Source organism: Pituophis catenifer, unplaced genomic scaffold (assembly GCF_029215685.1).
Source record: "Pituophis catenifer annectens isolate HBS135680 unplaced genomic scaffold, rPitCat1.0.hap2 SCAF_1, whole genome shotgun sequence".
Classification (NCBI taxonomy): domain Eukaryota; kingdom Metazoa; phylum Chordata; class Lepidosauria; order Squamata; family Colubridae; genus Pituophis; species Pituophis catenifer.
Genome location: NW_027256881.1, coordinates 157,674,594 through 157,692,006, shown reverse-complemented (window position 1 = coordinate 157,692,006; position 17,413 = coordinate 157,674,594). Strand labels below are relative to the sequence as shown.

Below are 17,413 nucleotides of genomic sequence, written 5' to 3'. Positions count from 1 at the left end.
ATTTTGTGCTTTTTCCTCTGGGAGAGTTAGACAGTCTAAAGAGTGTTCTTCCTTGTGAAAAAGCTTAATAGATTAAAACTTTTAACAATAATTATGTGTATTGTATATGTACATTTTCTTAAGATATAGGTATCAGATGTTTTCATCTTCTTAAGAACTTAGTTACATGATTTTCACAGATACTAACACAATGCTACTCTCTGCTCCATTTAGGGTATTCCAAGCAATTGTTTTCATAGCCGGATTCTCAACCATGTTGCAAACTGCTTTAGTTTTTGGATAAATTTATAATTGCTTATGTGTTCAATGAATGGCTTTTCAATGAATGTCTATTCTTTCCAGATTCCTTTCTTTTTTTCCACAGCTTTCATTTCTGCTTGAAGTAGCCTCTTGTGAAGCTTCCAGTATCTGGGATTCATGAGCCAACCCTTCAGTACAGACTGTCTTGCCAAACCCTCATTGCAAGATTTCTTCATTTAGACAAATACTGGAAAATCTCCCCTTATTTACTATTACGAAGCAATCAAGTGCTGATTCTTTTCTGCCCAAAAGCTGGAACCAAATCATTTGTGAAGGTTTCATTTCTTCTTTTAACCAGATTACTCCATCAGACGTTAACTCCACACCAGCAAGCATCTTTTCTGCAGAGAGGAAATGATTGGAAGGGTAATAGGTACTTGTTCAATTTCTAATCCTTGTTCGGTTATTTGTCATAATTGTCCACGTAGCTCAACATTTTTCTCTATAAATTTGGGATATATTTCCAAAGCATTTGTGAATTTGGCTGTCAATTTGATACTCTTTGCAAGTACAGTCACTCCAACTATTGCCAATCCGGTACTTATGTTCTGGATGAGGGTGAGATGCGCGTCTGCCCACTCGGAAAGATGCACGACATAATTTGGCAGCTCTCTGCCCCGCTACCCGGCCATGATCGCCTACCAGCCATCATTTCCTCATGCCCTAACATAAAAGGGTTACTGACCAGCAAAGTAGTTTATGAAGGTTGCTGTGTTAAGGATATTGTTGTGTTACCAACCAGCAGAGTAAGTGCACAGAGAAACGGTACTGAGAGCAATGAATACAATACATACAAACTGGTTTAACAAAGCTTTTACTTTGTAGTGAAAAACACTTTTTTTTTAATTTGATTTATATGCCGCCCTTCTCCGGAGACTCAGGGCGGTTTACAATGCGCTAAGCAATAGCCTTCATTCTTTTGTATATTTATACAAAGTCAGCTTATTGCCCCCACAACTGGGTCCTCAATTTACCTACCTTAGAAAGGATGGAAGACTGAGTCAACCTTGAGCCTTGGCGAGATTCGAACCTGCAGTAATTGCAGGCATCTGGTCTTAATAACCAGCTTAATAACAGGGTGCCTTAGACCACTGTACTACAAAGGCTCTTTTGCATAGTCTTTTAATCAATCCAAGTCTTTAGCCATTCAAATCAATCCGAAGTTACAGATATCTTTTTACCATACAAACAGTAGTTGGCAATAAACAGCAATTCAACGCTGGTAACAAATCACGATGGTAGCATATCCATCCACGATGAGAACTCCTTCATACACGATGAGAGCAGTTCCAACCAACAAGTCAAGCAGCAAGTCAAGCAATGATGAGAGCAAGTCCAACAATGACTAAAGCTCGGCTTCCTTCTTATATACAGTTTACACTAGTAATTATCCACTTAAGATAAGTGAAGTCAGCAGTACAATGACTCAACAGTACAATTATGATAATTGCAGTCAGCAGCTAGTCAGCAGTCATTAGTCATTCCAATGACTCAGCAGTACAATTACTCAGCATTACATTTAAAGTTATAGAACACATATATTGCCTGGACAACTTGTTAGACTTATGCCATATCCTAACATTCTCCCCTTTGGACAGGCTAATATATCCCTGTTCAAATCCTCAAGCCATAGCTTTTGCAACACATTTTATGTTTAATTGCACCCTGCGCTTTGGTGAAATTATCAGCAATATTGTTTTCAGACATACAATATTCTAACTGAACCATATCACTTTGAATACTCTGATGAACATTTAGATAACGAATATCAGTATATTTCGATCTTGTCTTAACTGCTAAATTTGTAGCCATTTTTATAGCAGCTTGGTTATCCTCATAAATTACAATAGGATAATCTAACTTTAATCCTACATCAATCATTAACTGTTTATAGTAAATTAAATCATTTGTCTGCTACACCTTCCTTAAAACCAATATTAGTCAGCTCTTTCACTATTCACTGGTTCCATTCAAACCCTGATTGTTTTAAACCATAAAGACTTTTATTTAATTTCCAACAATCAGTTTGATCATTTGTTTTCACTCCTAACGGCTTCCTCATATAAATGGTATGTCTTAATGGAGCATGCAAGTATGCCATCTCCACATCTATATGATTAATAATATACTTATTCTTTGCTGCCCACACTAGCATAGTTCTTAACATGCTAGCTCTTAAACTCGGTGCAAACACCTCATCGAAATCTTTCTCCGTTTGAGCGAAACCTTGAGCTACAAGGCAAGCTTCATGGGTTATTGTCCCATCTATACTTTTCTTTACTTTATACACCCATCGACAACCAATCAATTTTTCTCCAGGTGGTAATTTCACATCCTCATAAACATCCAATTTAGTTAATGAGTTTATTTCTCTACTCATTGCCTCCTTCCATGCATTTTGCTCTTTTTCAGGATACATCCTAATATCCTCATAACTTGAAGGTTCTATGTTAATCTGACAAACTACCATTGCTTTATACCTATTAGGTGGATGTCTTTCCCTACTGGATCTCCTAGGCAATACAGGACTCATTGCAGATGATTCAATTTCATCCTCCCCTAAAACTACCTTCTCCTCTTCAACCTTAATAGAAGAATCGACATCATCTATAGCCTCATCGGGGATACCATCACTCATTTGATGCTCAATGCTAACATTATTGTCATTCTGTCTATAATCTGCACGCTCAAGTTTCTTCCATCCTTCGTGCTCTAGAAATTTTGCATTAGCACTACAGTACACACTAGTAGTTCCCTGTGCCCAAAATCTAAAAGACCTATGGTTTGAATCATAGCCTACAAAAACATTTTTCTGGCTCTTTGTTGTTCCTTCCTTCTCACAGTAGATGGAATATGCACCCAAGCTGGGACTCCAAATGTGTGTAAGTAACTAAGATTTGGTTTCCTCCCATGCCATAATGTAAATGATATTTCACCAGTAGATGAATGTACCATGTTGTTTAATACATGGTTAGCACACATAACAGCCTCACCCCATAAAGTTTCAGGCAAACCAGAATCTGCCAACATTGTTCTAGTCATGGCTTGTAATGTTTGACTCCTCCTCTCAACATAAGCATTGTGTTGTGGCCTATACGGAGCAGACTGTTTATGCTGTATACCTGCCTCTTGCAAATACTTCTCTAACCTTTGGTTAGTGAATTCTGTACTGTTATCTGTTACTAAGCACATTACTTTATACTTCTGTTTCCTTTCAACAAATTTCAGCCAGTTATTTATATGCTGGAATGTTTCACATTTCGTTTTCATAACAGAATCCGTACCTAGAGTAATGGTCTACTATGCTTAGAATATAACAGGCACCTCCAATACTGGGTTTCTTGGGTCCAATCAAATCTACAAACACTACTTCTAATGGCTTTTTGGTTTTAAAACCATTAAAACGATTTGCTGGTGTTACCTTACTCTTTTGCTGATTACAGGCGTTGCAGTTCAAATACTTACTACATGATTGTAGTTTTATACCTTCAGATAGCTGAACTGTTTTCTTTAACGACCTGAAATTTATATGCCCTAGTGTCCGATGTAATAGATGAATAGATTCATCATGTGGTTTATCATTCCTATAAACTGACTTAGCATTTGTCACTAATGCTGGGTTCTCTCTTAAAATGAATAAATCATTTTCTAATATTGCAGTAACAACCTTTCCATCTTTTTCAATAATACATTTATCATTCTTAAACGTTACTGTAAACCCAACTTGCAATAATGATTTAATAGAGAGCAAATTATACTTTAACCCAGGAATATATAACATAGGCAATGGTTCATTACTAAATGACCAAGGTGCAACACCCTCCCCAGCTACCTTAACCTTCCAACCATTTGCTAATCTAACATGTTGGTTACTCTTATTCATTTTGACAAAGTTGTTTCTATTCTTAGTAAGAGATTGAGAAGCACCACTATCAACAACCCACCAATCCTGGTTAACATTAGTTGTTGAACTGGATATAGCTAAATTACAACCCTTATTGGGTCTATTATTATCTCTAACAGACATTTTCTTAGTCTTACAATACTTAGCTATATGCCCTTTAGCCCCACAAGCAAAACATCATTTTACAACATAGACAGTTGAATACATTTTTTCTTCTTTTGGTTGATTTACTCTCAACTAATCCCTTTCTTGTCTTCTTCTGGATTCTTCCAATAACCTACCGGTTACACCAGCCAATGTGAGGTCATCTCTGGTCAAAACCTCCAGTGAAGAAACATAGTTGTCATAACTATCGTCCAAAGAAGAAAGAATTATATAGACTTGCTGTAGTTCCGAGAAAGCAAGTTCCTTTTCATGCAGCTCCTGGAAAATTCTAGTCATGGATTCCAAATGAGCCATCATATCTCCTCCTTTAAGAAGATGTTGCTTAAACAATTTCCGTGTGAGATTTATATGAGCACCCACAGTGTCACGAACATATAATCTCTTCAACTTAGTCCAACACCTAGCAGCAGACTCTTCGCCACGAATATGGACAAGTTGCTGATCACTCAGTGTCAGTCCAATTATGCAAAGAGTTTGTTCGTTGTCTCTGGTAAACTTGGCTAATTTCTTTGCATCTTCTTCATCATCAGGATTCCATGTTGTTACATCCGGTGGATTATTTACTACATCCCAAAGTCCTTCTCTACACAGAAGTAGATTACATTTTGTAGACCAGGATACATAGTTTGTTCCATCCAGCTGAGTTATCATGGAAATATTCAATAACTGTTTTTGTACCATCTTCACTTGGATTATATTTCACAAACACAGTTTTCTGTATTATTCACATTAACTCTCACTTTAGCTCTGAACAATTCTAGTTAGTTCTGGTTGGCTCTGGGCCCATAATCAATGTTAAGGATATTGTTGTGTTACCAACCAGCAGAGTAAGTGCACAGAGAAACGGTACTGAGAGCAATGAATACAATACATACAAACTGGTTTAACAAAGCTTTTACTTTGTAGTGAAAAACAATTGCATAGTCTTTTAATCAATCCAAGTCTTTAGCCATTCAAATCAATCCGAAGTTACAGATATCTTCTTACCATACAAACAGTAGTTGGTAATAAACAGCAATTCAACGCTGGTAACAAATCACGATGATAGCATATCCATCCACGATGAGAACTCCTTCATACACGATGAATGCAGTTCCAACCAACAAGTCAAGCAGCAAGTCAAGCAATGATGAGAGCAAGTCCAACAATGACTATAGCTCAGCTTCCTTCTTATATACAGTTTACACTAGTAATTATCTACTTAAGATAAATGAAGTCAGCAGTACAATGACTCAACAGTACAATTATGATAATTGCAGTCAGCAGTTAGTCAGCAGTCATTAGTCATTACAATGACTCAGCAGTACAATTACTCAGCATTACATTTAAAGTTATAGAACACATTTAAAGTTATAGAACACATATATTGCCTGGACAACTTGTTAGACTTATCCCATATCCTAACATTGTATTCATTTATTTATGTTTTTAATATATGTATATATTTATCTTTTATTATTGTAAACTGACCAGAGTTACCTGGTGGTAAGATGGGCAGCTAATAAATGTTATAAAGAAATAAACAAACAAATAATCAAAGCAGGTATATTACTAAATTCATTCTTGTCAGACCTAAAGTTTAAACAAGAAGATCACCAATCTCAAGAATAGACACTCTCATATGAAGAACGTTGATCCAGGATCCAATATAATTAAACATAATTAAAAATATGAGAAAAATTGTTTTTAAATGACTATAAAGTGTTATCATCCCAAGAATACAGAATAATGTTAAAAACATATTCAGAATAAGAATGTAATTTATTTTTTTTCCTCAGATAAACTTCTAGCTTAAAAAGACTATCTGAGATTAAAAGATCAAGAACAGTTTCAACAGCAATTTAATCCTTTTTCTCCTGGGATTTTATTTGGATATTCTACATCCAATATCCAAATAAATAAATAGAATATCCAAATAAAATGAAAGGCAAAAGTAAACAGTGAAGGAAAGAAGGATGTCTTGCACTGAATGAAAAAATACTACCAGGCAAATTCAGCCAACGTGGTTAATTTATGATTCAGTCTGTTGTGCAAAGTGCTGGGTTAATTGGCTAAAGCATTAAGAAGTGTTTAATGTGAACACAACCACAGTGAGCTTTGGCAATCCTGTGTGGATTAAACAGGATTAACCCTGTTTAACCACTCAAAGCAGAATATTTTTCTACCTTCTAATTCAGTGTTTTGTCTCTCAACATATCCTCGTTAAAATACAGTCTTCTTTTTGAATTTCCTTTCCTAACTGAGCAAAACAAAATAATGATTTCTAGGTTGCCATAACTGTCAGCCCCACTTGGAACCACCTGTGCTGCACCGGATAAACACACACACTCATGCTCAGAAGAGGAATCTATCCGGTTTAATCATAGCTTACACAATGGTCAAACAGTAAGCGCTGAAGTTCTTTGGTGAGAAGCAAAGTTGGAGACGACTGTTTCTCCCGTGCCTCCGGCTTTATAGAACGCCCTTCAAGCGCCCCTCCTTTGCTCTATTACAAATTTAAAGTAACCACGCTGCTTATCCCATTCTGGCTACCTACAGGTCGCCCATACTTCCGGGTTTTTTATTATCTTCTCCTGTCATTGGGATCTGTTTGACGTTGATGGAATTATTCCCCCCCCCTTTTCCCTTATACCGTCCATCACCTAATATCACCGTGCCATCCTACACGCTATAACACCCCCTCCACCGTGTGTGTTCTTCCGGGTCTGTTCCATCTCATTCTGGATCTGCACAGATGCTCATGTTCAGGTGGTTCATATTCCCCAGGATATTGTGTCGAGGGGTTGTTTGACACTCGACAATAACTTTATGTCCAGCATTACAGAATAGCGTAAAGTGATTAAGAAATATAGACAATTTTTATAGAATCTCAGCTAGATTTTCAGGTTTTATTTACTGATTTATTAAATTTATATAGCCACCCATCGTATACTTCAGGGGTGGGTTCTACTTACCTTTACTACCGGTTTGCATCACGCCCGCACGATGCTTCTGCGCTATGCTTCTGCACAGATCACCTATGATGACGACGGGGTCAGTGGGCAGAGCCTCCTGCCAGTTTTACTGCCGATTCTTGCGAACAGGTCCGAACCGGGGGCAACCTACCACTGGTATACTTGTGATCTGGGTGCCAGACACAATTAAAAGCCAACAATCAACAAATTAAAACAATTAAAATTAAATTAAAATGGTTAAAAAAACCTATAATAACAAAAAGATGTGGAGAGTACATTCTAAATTTATATGTAGGCAACCATTTAAAGGACTCCATGATTCCATGGGATCCCCAGGCCTGATGGCAGAACTACATTTTAAGGGCCTTCCAGGATGGCAAGAGGCAAATTTCACCTCAGGAGGAATGATGTTCTTGACGGCAGGTGACATAGCAGAAAGGCTCTTGCCTGGATCCACCAAATGAAGCTTTTTGGTCAACAGGATCCACAAACATTCCTCCTGCCTCCTTAGATTAATTTTAAGTGCGCTTTTAGGAATGGTTTGGGCTAAGACTAAACGGTACTCGGATGCTCCCCAATTATGTAATGCTTCAACCAAGTACCATCAAATATTCACTAAATTCAGTGAGGGCATCACTGCTGTATGGGATATGGGATTGTCTCACCTTATCTTTGCATATTTTAATTTGCATTCCTGTTTGACATCTTCATCTCACTAGCTTTGGGATAGCCAAAATTGCAATCTTAAAAGCAGATGAAGCCTGAGGAATTGAAGACTGAGAATTCTTTGGGACTGGGGATTATTTGGAGACTTTTTCAGATTGGATGGACTTAATGTGTTTTGTTTGACAGCTCTTCACTGTTGACAATTCGTATGAAATCGTACAGAGATGTCAAAAATATATTTAAACATTTTTTTCATAAATATTATCAAGTCATTATCAAGCCTTTTATTACAATCTATTCCACTTTGAAATGGATAACTTTAAGGTGGCTACTTTCTTGATTTGTACATTGAAATCTAGAGAGCAACTACGGTACCTATTGTATACTCAGAGGACTCAAAGTAAAGGTCATCTTCTGCAGGAGAAAAGGCTTTTCTATTCAATAAAGTTTTGTTTTGCTTTTGACATTTTACTGAAGCCAACTCCATAAATGTTCTGCCACTTGCAAAATAACTCATATAACTAATAACAGAAACTACAAGTGATATCTTGCGCCAACAGTTCTGTACCAATGGAACAGAACACACAGGTGTTTGCTTCCAATCATGAGTTCTGAAGCCAGGTCAATATTAAGAAATGACAATACTTGGAATCTTGCAAAAATAAGGATATTTTCCTAGAGAAAAGATTGATATGTTTATTTATTTTTTTCAGAGATGTCACATCTAGTGGCACTTTTAGCTCTGGCTATTAGCCTATATCAATGTGTTAACAATGAAGTATGAGCTTTGTGATTGAAATCTGGAAACAGTTTGAAAAGAAGCATCCAGTAGACTCGGATTCCTTTATGGTAATCTCAAAGAATTGTTCTAACAGAATGGTTAAGGAATGATATAGGGACACATTCTGTCATTCACACACTCTACTAAAGTCATTTGCAACCTGAAGTCCCTGGATAACATTTTTGTGGTTTTCAGAACTCCTTCCAAATCATGACAATTTGAATTGCCATTTGTCAATGGCTATTTTGAATGAAGAAATATAAAGAAATTGCTGTAGAATGTTTAATATAAACTCCATAAGTGAACCCCCTTCCCAAACAAATAGTAAAGCCTCAAAATGTCTTACTTTAAACTCAATAAAAACTGAACTTGTTGAACCAGCACACATAATTTGATCATCACCACCCCAACCTCTCTCCCCCCACTGAACTTGACTTCTTCTATCCAAGCAGCTAAGCAGTGGCAGTCCGGAACTGGACCCTTGATTCACAAGCTTTTACAAATTATTTCATTACCTCCAATAACTACCCAATTTACTCTCTAAATTAAGAACCACGCTCTTAGTCACTTCCCCTAAATATTGCCATCTGGTGGGAGTTAGGAAGCATGCCTTTTCTGTGGCAGCCCCGATCTATGGAACACCCTACACCCTGAAGTTCAGCAGGCCTTCACCTTTTAGACTTCTGTAAGGGTTTTGAATACCTGGTTTTTCCCTCAAGTGCTTGGAGAAAACTAGCACTTTAGAACTTTGATTTGGCACCAGAATTTTTATTTTTTATTTTTAATAGGCTTGGTTTTATAGTTTCAATGTAATTTTTTGTGTTTTTGGTCTTTGATTGGAAGCTGCCAAAAACTGGTTGAAAGATGGGTGGCCATATAATTGTTATAAACCAACCAACCAACCAACCAACCAATCAACCACTGGTCTAGATTCTCCAATTATCTTCTTCTTTGTAGTTACAGTCTGCCCTGACCTCTAAATGCAATTCAAGCTAAGTCCATTGGTATAATAGGCCAGGTGCATGTTACAGACCAAAAGCTACTTTTTAACCTACTTTCCAAAATATGGCTACCCAATCTATCCCATTGCCCCAAGTATTGGAACCATCACAGCTGGAATATCAGCTTTTATGGATTTGGTGCTTAGACTTTATGCCACTTGGAACTTGTAATGTATCACACATGCAATCTGCAGCTGCAGAAACACTGAGTCTTCTCTTCCCTTACCTTCCTTCTCCCACTTCATCCCAATTTATATTCTACATCAGTTTAGCCACACGATATATCAAGTGCACACATGCTACTGATTTTCAAGCTTTTGAGTTTTGACTATTGTAGAGTAACATGAGTATCTTATAGCAATGTCAATCATTGAATGTAGTGATCATACAATTGATTTAATTTTATGCAAATAAATGCAGTTCAGGTAAATAATGTTTTTATTTACAACATCTCCATCCAGAATGTCTACTGAGATTTTCATAGGGAGGCTCATTCCTTACTTCTCTCCTCTATCCCAATCTTCCCCAGCCTGGCCCTTCCAGATACAAACTGGGGTTTCTGCTCCCACTATAATACATGTTCCACACATTAGCTCCTCTTATATGTCAGCCCTACAATTCAGTTAGATGTAGGGGACTAGTAATTTTCTCCATGCTACTTCCAGTATCCTTTACCAGACATGAAGGTAGTCATTGAGAAGAAGTGAAATTTAGCAACATCTGAACGATTCCAGATTCTTTACCCTGTTAACATCACTGGAGCACGTATGTGGGTACGTAGGCATAAGATCTACACTTACTCCAGAGGCTCTGGGGGGGATATACAAAATCTTTCTACTCTACCCAGACTTAACTGTTGTGAGATGGGCACCCATATAAATTATTTACACAATTAAAAAAAATCAAACAGAATATAAAATGTAATAAAAGCACTAAAACTGTAGGAGGAGCAGACAATACTGGTATGAATCTTTCCTAATTGCTATTAGTTGAATCTAGGAGTTCCTCTCAAAACTGAGCACGCTTTCTTACTACAAGTTACTTGTTACTTACACCCTTGTAAGGCCATTGTTTTGTGAATTAGCATTTTAGTATTTAGTCAAAATTAATGAAATGAGAGAATCTGAAAGTGAAGTTCCCTATTTTCTCACAATAAAGGTTCACAAATAATCTGGCAATATTATACTGTGTGATGTTTAAGAACTGCAGTAGGTGAGCACAAAGCAAAAATATATGTGGAGAAAAGTCGAGAGAGGGAAAAGTCTTTCTTTTATCCGACATGGCTGTGAGCATTCTAATAATGGAGAAAGGGAAGGAAAATTAAGGAGATAACTTTGGCAATGCAGTGCTGTGTCTGAAAATACAGGGCTTGAATCCAATTTGGATTCAGATCCTGTTTGCAAAGTTGGGTTCATGCCAGATTTCTCTTTGAGGTTTTAGTTCCCATTCCAAATTAAATAAATATAAAAGTTCATATAAAGCTACTCAGGATTAACTATGTCGTGTTACATGTACTCTGAAACCAAACATTTGAGTAATAAATAGGAAATTATATCTGTTAAGTTTTTAATACGGTTTTTGAAAATTTCAGGGCAATGAACATTACTATACATTGCCAGCAAGGAGGGAAATGTGCATTTCTTAATTAATATTGTATTAAAGTTTATTATAGAAATAAAAACAAAAATTAGAGATTTTAAAGAGGAAAGACATAGAGAAAAAAATAGAAAAGAAAAAAAATAGTGACTTCAGCAATACAGTACAAAAACAGTTTTAGCCTCAACTTTTTGCTTCACATTTCTGATTATTTCAAGGTCTTTCTATTACAAAGCCATTCTAGTCTTAAAAATCTAAAATCAAAGTTTTATTTTTTTCAGTTACAAGCACAAAGTCCAGAAGTGGTTTTTCAAGTAGAAACAAAAACTAGAAAAATTCTTCTCTTTAATTAAAACAGTCAATTTTGCCATCTCAGCCAACTCCACCACCATCACTATCCCATTCTTTCTACTGAATTAAAATAAAAATCTGACTTCAGTATTTCTTGGCTTTGTCACAAGTCCACCAGAGATGATAAAATTGGCACTTGGCACTTCCAACATGCATTTTTGGGGTGTTAAATACCTATGATACATGGCTCTTATTTTAAGGATAATTGTAATTAATCCCACCTTAATAAACCTTTTGCAAGGAAGGAAATGTGTGATTGTCCTAGAAACTGTGACAATTCAGTAAGTATGATTCTTATGTTCAATCCATGGATAATATAGAGGTAGTTATAGCCACATGCAGTAGTGGGTTTCAAATCCCATCGCTACCTCTTTGCTCATGGACACACACTTGCGCATGATGCTTCTGCACATGCACAGAGACATCTGGGCGGGTGGGCAGAGCCTCCCACCACCACCGCTATTGATTTGCCCGATCTGGGGCGAACTGGTAGCAACCCACCATTTGCCAAATGTATCTATTTATTTATCAAATTTATATAACTGCCCATCTCACAAAAAGCAATTCTGAGTGGTGTACAACAATTAATTAAAACAAAGCATATATTAAAAAGTCAAGATTAAAATGTAAAAACTGACAAATGCAAAAGAGAGTTGTTCACAGTGGAGCTGTCTCAGGGTTTTTAGTCCCCTGGCGCTCCCAGGCCTGATGCCACAGCCAGCAAAGATGGAACTAAGCATCAGCAAAGGGCCTGGTGACTCAGCAGACTGATAGCATTGTGATTAACACCAGCTGTCTGCAATTACTAAGTTCGAATCACACCAGGCTCAAGGTTGACTCAGCCTTCCATCCTTTCTAAGGTAGGTAAACTGAGGACCCAGTTTGTGGGGTCAATAAGCTGACTTTGTATAAATATACAAAAGTATGAAAGGCTACTGCTTAATGCATTGCAAGCTGCCCTGAGTCACCGGAGAAGGGCGACATATAAATCAAATTAAAAAAAAAAACTAGCCTCATTTCAGGAGGAAGAATGTTCTGGAGGGCAAGTGGCATGGAAGTGTATATACGCCAAGTGTAATTTCCTTGCAGACAGGATCCACAGCATGCCCTTCCTGCTGGATCTAATGGAACAGGCAGATGTGACTGGGGAGAGGCAGTCCCTCAGAGAAACCAACCCCATGCCATGAAGGGTTTTAAAGGTTGAAATATTTGCCCTTTGCCCCAAACATTTCTCCTTTATGGTGGAAATGATGCAAATAGGTAAGAGGACAAGCCCTGGCTTATAGGATTTGGGTCACCCACCACTCTAATAAGGTAAGCTGCCATGGTCTAGAACAAGATAGAGATGGGAAGTAGCAACAGGGGAAAAAGTAATCATTTACTGATTAGCATGTATGTGTATATATACAATATAGTGTATACGTACATAGGACTGACCATGCCAAATGTAACTGACATTTTATGAAAAAGAAATATCAAGTGTGAGCAACTGTTTGGAACAGTTTTCTCAGTGTTCAATAACTTCACTTGCTTTGATACTTTGAGTTTTTAAATGCATCCCTAAGTTCCGCTTAGTTGGCATTAAACAGCTACCCAGTTTCTCATACTTTCCAACCAAGTGTGATAAAATCTAATAATTGGTAGACTGTTGCAATTCTATGGCCTTTTGGAAACTATTTCATTCAGGGTTTTGTTCTTCTGTCCCTCAAGGACAATTCCAAAAGCAACAAAAATGCTGAAAGCAAAAATAGCAAGTAAGGCTACATTATTGGAAGATCAGAAGAATTTGCCAGACGTCAAGAACAAAAAGTCATGAAAAGTGTACAGAAGACCAAAGTAACTGCAACAAAAGTGCTACTTACAATCCATGAAACGCTGCAAGAATGTATAAATAAATAAAAGAAACAGGGTGAAGTGGAGTTACTAAACATTATATAAAAACATGAAAAGCATAGTGCTTGAAGCCAGTTCAATTATCTTCTTTTGCTGTTAAGAATAAGATCCCATTAGTCATGGAGCTGCTCACCTATTGGTTATAGTTAGCATCTTGTGGGGCGGGTGTCTATGTTTACCCAAGGAAAGGACATTCCTCAGGTCCTACTTTCACCACGGTTGGAGCTGTAGAAGCCACCATACCAAGTTCAATGTACTATGTGTAGCTATGATGGTGAGTTACAGCATGTAGGGTTTGGGTTGTCCACCCTATCTTTTACTTTAGCCCATTATGTACTTGTCAGGCAGCCACTGGTTCTGGATCTCCTGTAAAGTAAAGGCTTCTTTGGAGTCCAATAGCAATTTTCTTCTTTTCTTCCCTATGATTTTTCCGGGTAATGTTGTGGTTTGTTTCAGGGATGAAATGCTCCCGGTTCAGACCGGATCACCCAATCTGGTAGCGATGGAGGCGGGTGGTTCGGAGAACTGGAACCAGTAGCAAAAATCCCTGCCCCCCCACCCCAATGCCCAGCTGAGCTGCGCAATCATCATAGGCTTTTTTTTATTATTTTTAAAAGCATTTTTTCTACAACCTCTTTGGCTGAAAAAATGCTTTTAAAAGTAAAAAAAAAAAAAGCCTCTGATGATCGCGCGGCTCAGCTGGGATGATCAGAAGCTTTTATTTATTTTTTTTTGCAAAATATTTTTTTATTTTTTCCAACATAACACATAAAATATATCTCTTTCGAGAGTGAAGTCTCGATCCGGTCATGAATAGGTACAATCGCTTACATTTTGAAAAAGCTCCATTCACAATTTCCCATTATATCTTTTCAAATTCAAAGTCAAAACATAGAAAAAGTTTTAGTCATAAAACTCTAATATCTTGATCAGAACCATTCTACTATATCATCACCAATTTAATTTCCAGGTACCTATTTAATTCATTATTATGCTCATTTAAAAATTCAATTATCTCTGGTTCTTTTCCAAGCTCTCTTCATTACATCTTTTAACATCAATATTAAAACATTAAAAAAAAAAGAAAAAAATATTCTAATCTCTTAGTCTAATTATTTACCTTACAATTTTTAATGACACATCTTAATTTCAACTTAGATACAGCTCTATTTTTTATTTCAATTAATAAATCAAAATTCAGTCCATATTTCTTTATCTTTTGACCCCTTCATCAACTTTAAACCTTAAAGCTTTACCAATTTACCTTTAGTTTTACATATTTCATATTCTCAGATTTATCTCAAAATACATATCCTCCTCCTTATCTCCTCCTATTATTGGCTGGTTCCCAGCATATTATTGTTTGGCTGATTAACAGCATATCCTCCTCCATACCTCCAGCTTTTGTTGGCTGATTTCCAGCATGCTTTATTTTGGCTGATTTCCAGCATAGTCACCTCCATACCTCCACCACTTGTTGGCTAGTTTCCAATGTATTGTATTTTGGCTGATTTCCAGCATAGTCACCTCCAAACCCCCCACTATTATTTGGTTGATTTCCATCATGTTTTGTTTTGGCTGATTTCCAGCATATTCTCCTCTGAGTCTCCTTCTCTTATTTAGCTGGTGTTACCAGCATATTTTCCTCCACGCCTATATCTGTTGTTTTAGCTATTTCATTTTAACTAATTCACATATTACATAAATTGCTTTTTCAATACCACAATATGACTCAGCATAAATTTTAAAAATATCTTCTCATATATTTTCTCCTGGGTTATAAATTCCCTTTAAGGTCATCTACTTCATATTTATTTTACATCTCAAAAATTCATTTAAGCATTTAGAACATTTAGAAAAATCATATTCTCATTCAATCATGTATAGTCTTATTTCATAACCAAATATATATGTTAATGTAATCCAATTTTAAAAGAATGGAAGTAAGAGGTGGAAAAGAAAAGAAAAGGAAAACAAAAACAAAAACAAAGAAGGAGAAAAGAGGGGAAGCAGAAATAGAGAAGTAAAAAAGAAAGTATCAAAAAGAGAAAGAAAATCAGAAAAGTAGCAAAGGGAAACAAAAAAAAGTATAATACCTCATATCAATATTCAGACTTCAAATATACATTAAGCTTTACATTTCCATTTTAGTCAAGCTATGTTATTTTTCTTATCTTGCAACCTTCTATAAATCTTTTTCCAAACTGTCCAAAATTATTCTTTTTCAATTTGTCAATGTTAAAATGTTAAAAATTTTATAGAGTTTAATTCTTTTATATCATTCCATATATATCATCTCTTCTTTTAGTGCCATGCCTTTTTTTCCTTTTCTTGCTGCGCTTGTTAATTCAGTTATAATTGTTTCATTTTGTTTCTTTTTTCTTTCCATCAATAAAGCTTCCAATAGACAGATTGAGTATCCCCCAAAATCAAAGCTCCTTATTTGTTGCCAGAGTAATCCAGTTAAAATAACAAGACACTTAGTTTCTCTTCCAAGCTGCTAGCAAGCAATTACACTTTCACTTCTTCACAGTCTCCATTTTGTGTATTGCAAAGCTATCCGCTTGTCTTTTCCCTTTATTTTAAAAAAGTCCTGTTTATCGCCTCTTTTCTTTTTCTCTCTTTCAAGAATAATCCATTCTCATTTAAAAAAGAAAAGTTTTCAAAATTTATAACTTTCCAAAAAAGCAATCATTCCAAATTAGCAATAGAATCCATAATCCTTTGTTGGGTCTTTCCCTTTTAAAAAGGTATTTTACAAATCTTCTTGCCCCAATACACCATAACCACTGATTAAGGCTGGGGCACACTTAACAATATCCACAGTTTAAACGCTGTTCCCGCCTGGGTTTTGTGTTGCTTACCCAGCTTCTGAACACCTCACTCTCACTTTCCATTCTTCCTCCAGCACAGTGCTTTCTCTGGTTGGCCCGGGCTTTGAGGCAGTCGCCATGACTGCCGCTCCCCCGCCGGCGGCTCAGAGGGCTTCCTCCGGCCCCGAGGAACTTGCCCGTTCCTCTCGGCCGTCCAAGGGGTCCCTCTCTCTTCCCCTGTCCCTGCAGGACAGGGTAGGTCCGCAGACCTGCCGGCAGCGGCTCGCCAGTCGGGGTTTTCACGGGGCTTGTAGGAGCCCCGCCATTTCCCCGACTGAATTGCCCAGCGCCAACCAGAAGCCTTCGATCAGAGGCTTTTAAAAGCATTTTTTCTACAACCTCTTCGGCCGAAGAGGTTATAAAAAAAATGTTTTTAAAGGGAAAAAAAGCCTCTGCCAATCAAGCAAGTCAGCTGGTATCGTCAGAGGCTTAAAAAAAAAAAGAAAGCCTCTGCCAATCAGGCAAGTCAGCTGGGATCGTCAGAGGCTTTAAAAGCATTTTTTTTTTACAAACCTCTTCAACCGAAGGTTGTAGAAAAAATGGTTTTAAAAGTAAAAAAAAAAGTTGGCCACGCCCACTCAGTCATATTAACCCCCTAAGCCACACCCACAGAACCAGTAGTAACAAATTTTACATTTCACCACTGGTTTGTTTAGAGAGAAGGGGAACTGAATGTCCCTTATGTTTTCCTAGATAGTTTCCAAGATAGGTCAGTCATAGTGGGATACATTTTCTTCCCTCCCTTCTAGCTCACTAATGTCCAACATGGGTTTCCAAGTGTCTCACCAGAAGCTCTGGATGCTGAAAAAATGTATGATTACTTTAATAAAAGTAATTTTATTTGTAAGGGAAAGGGATAAGCCTATTTAAGGTTCATGTTGAGAAAGATAGGAAAAATGAAAATTGACAATGCAAAACCCAGACAGGGT

At 37.0% G+C, this 17,413-nt stretch overlaps 1 pseudogene; it reads right to left on the bottom strand.

Moving 5' to 3' along the window:
* Positions 1-329: 329 nt before the first annotated feature.
* LOC139308993 (protein C3orf33 pseudogene) lies at positions 330-16,564 on the bottom strand (annotated as a pseudogene).
* Between the last annotated feature and the right edge of the window lie 849 nt (positions 16,565-17,413).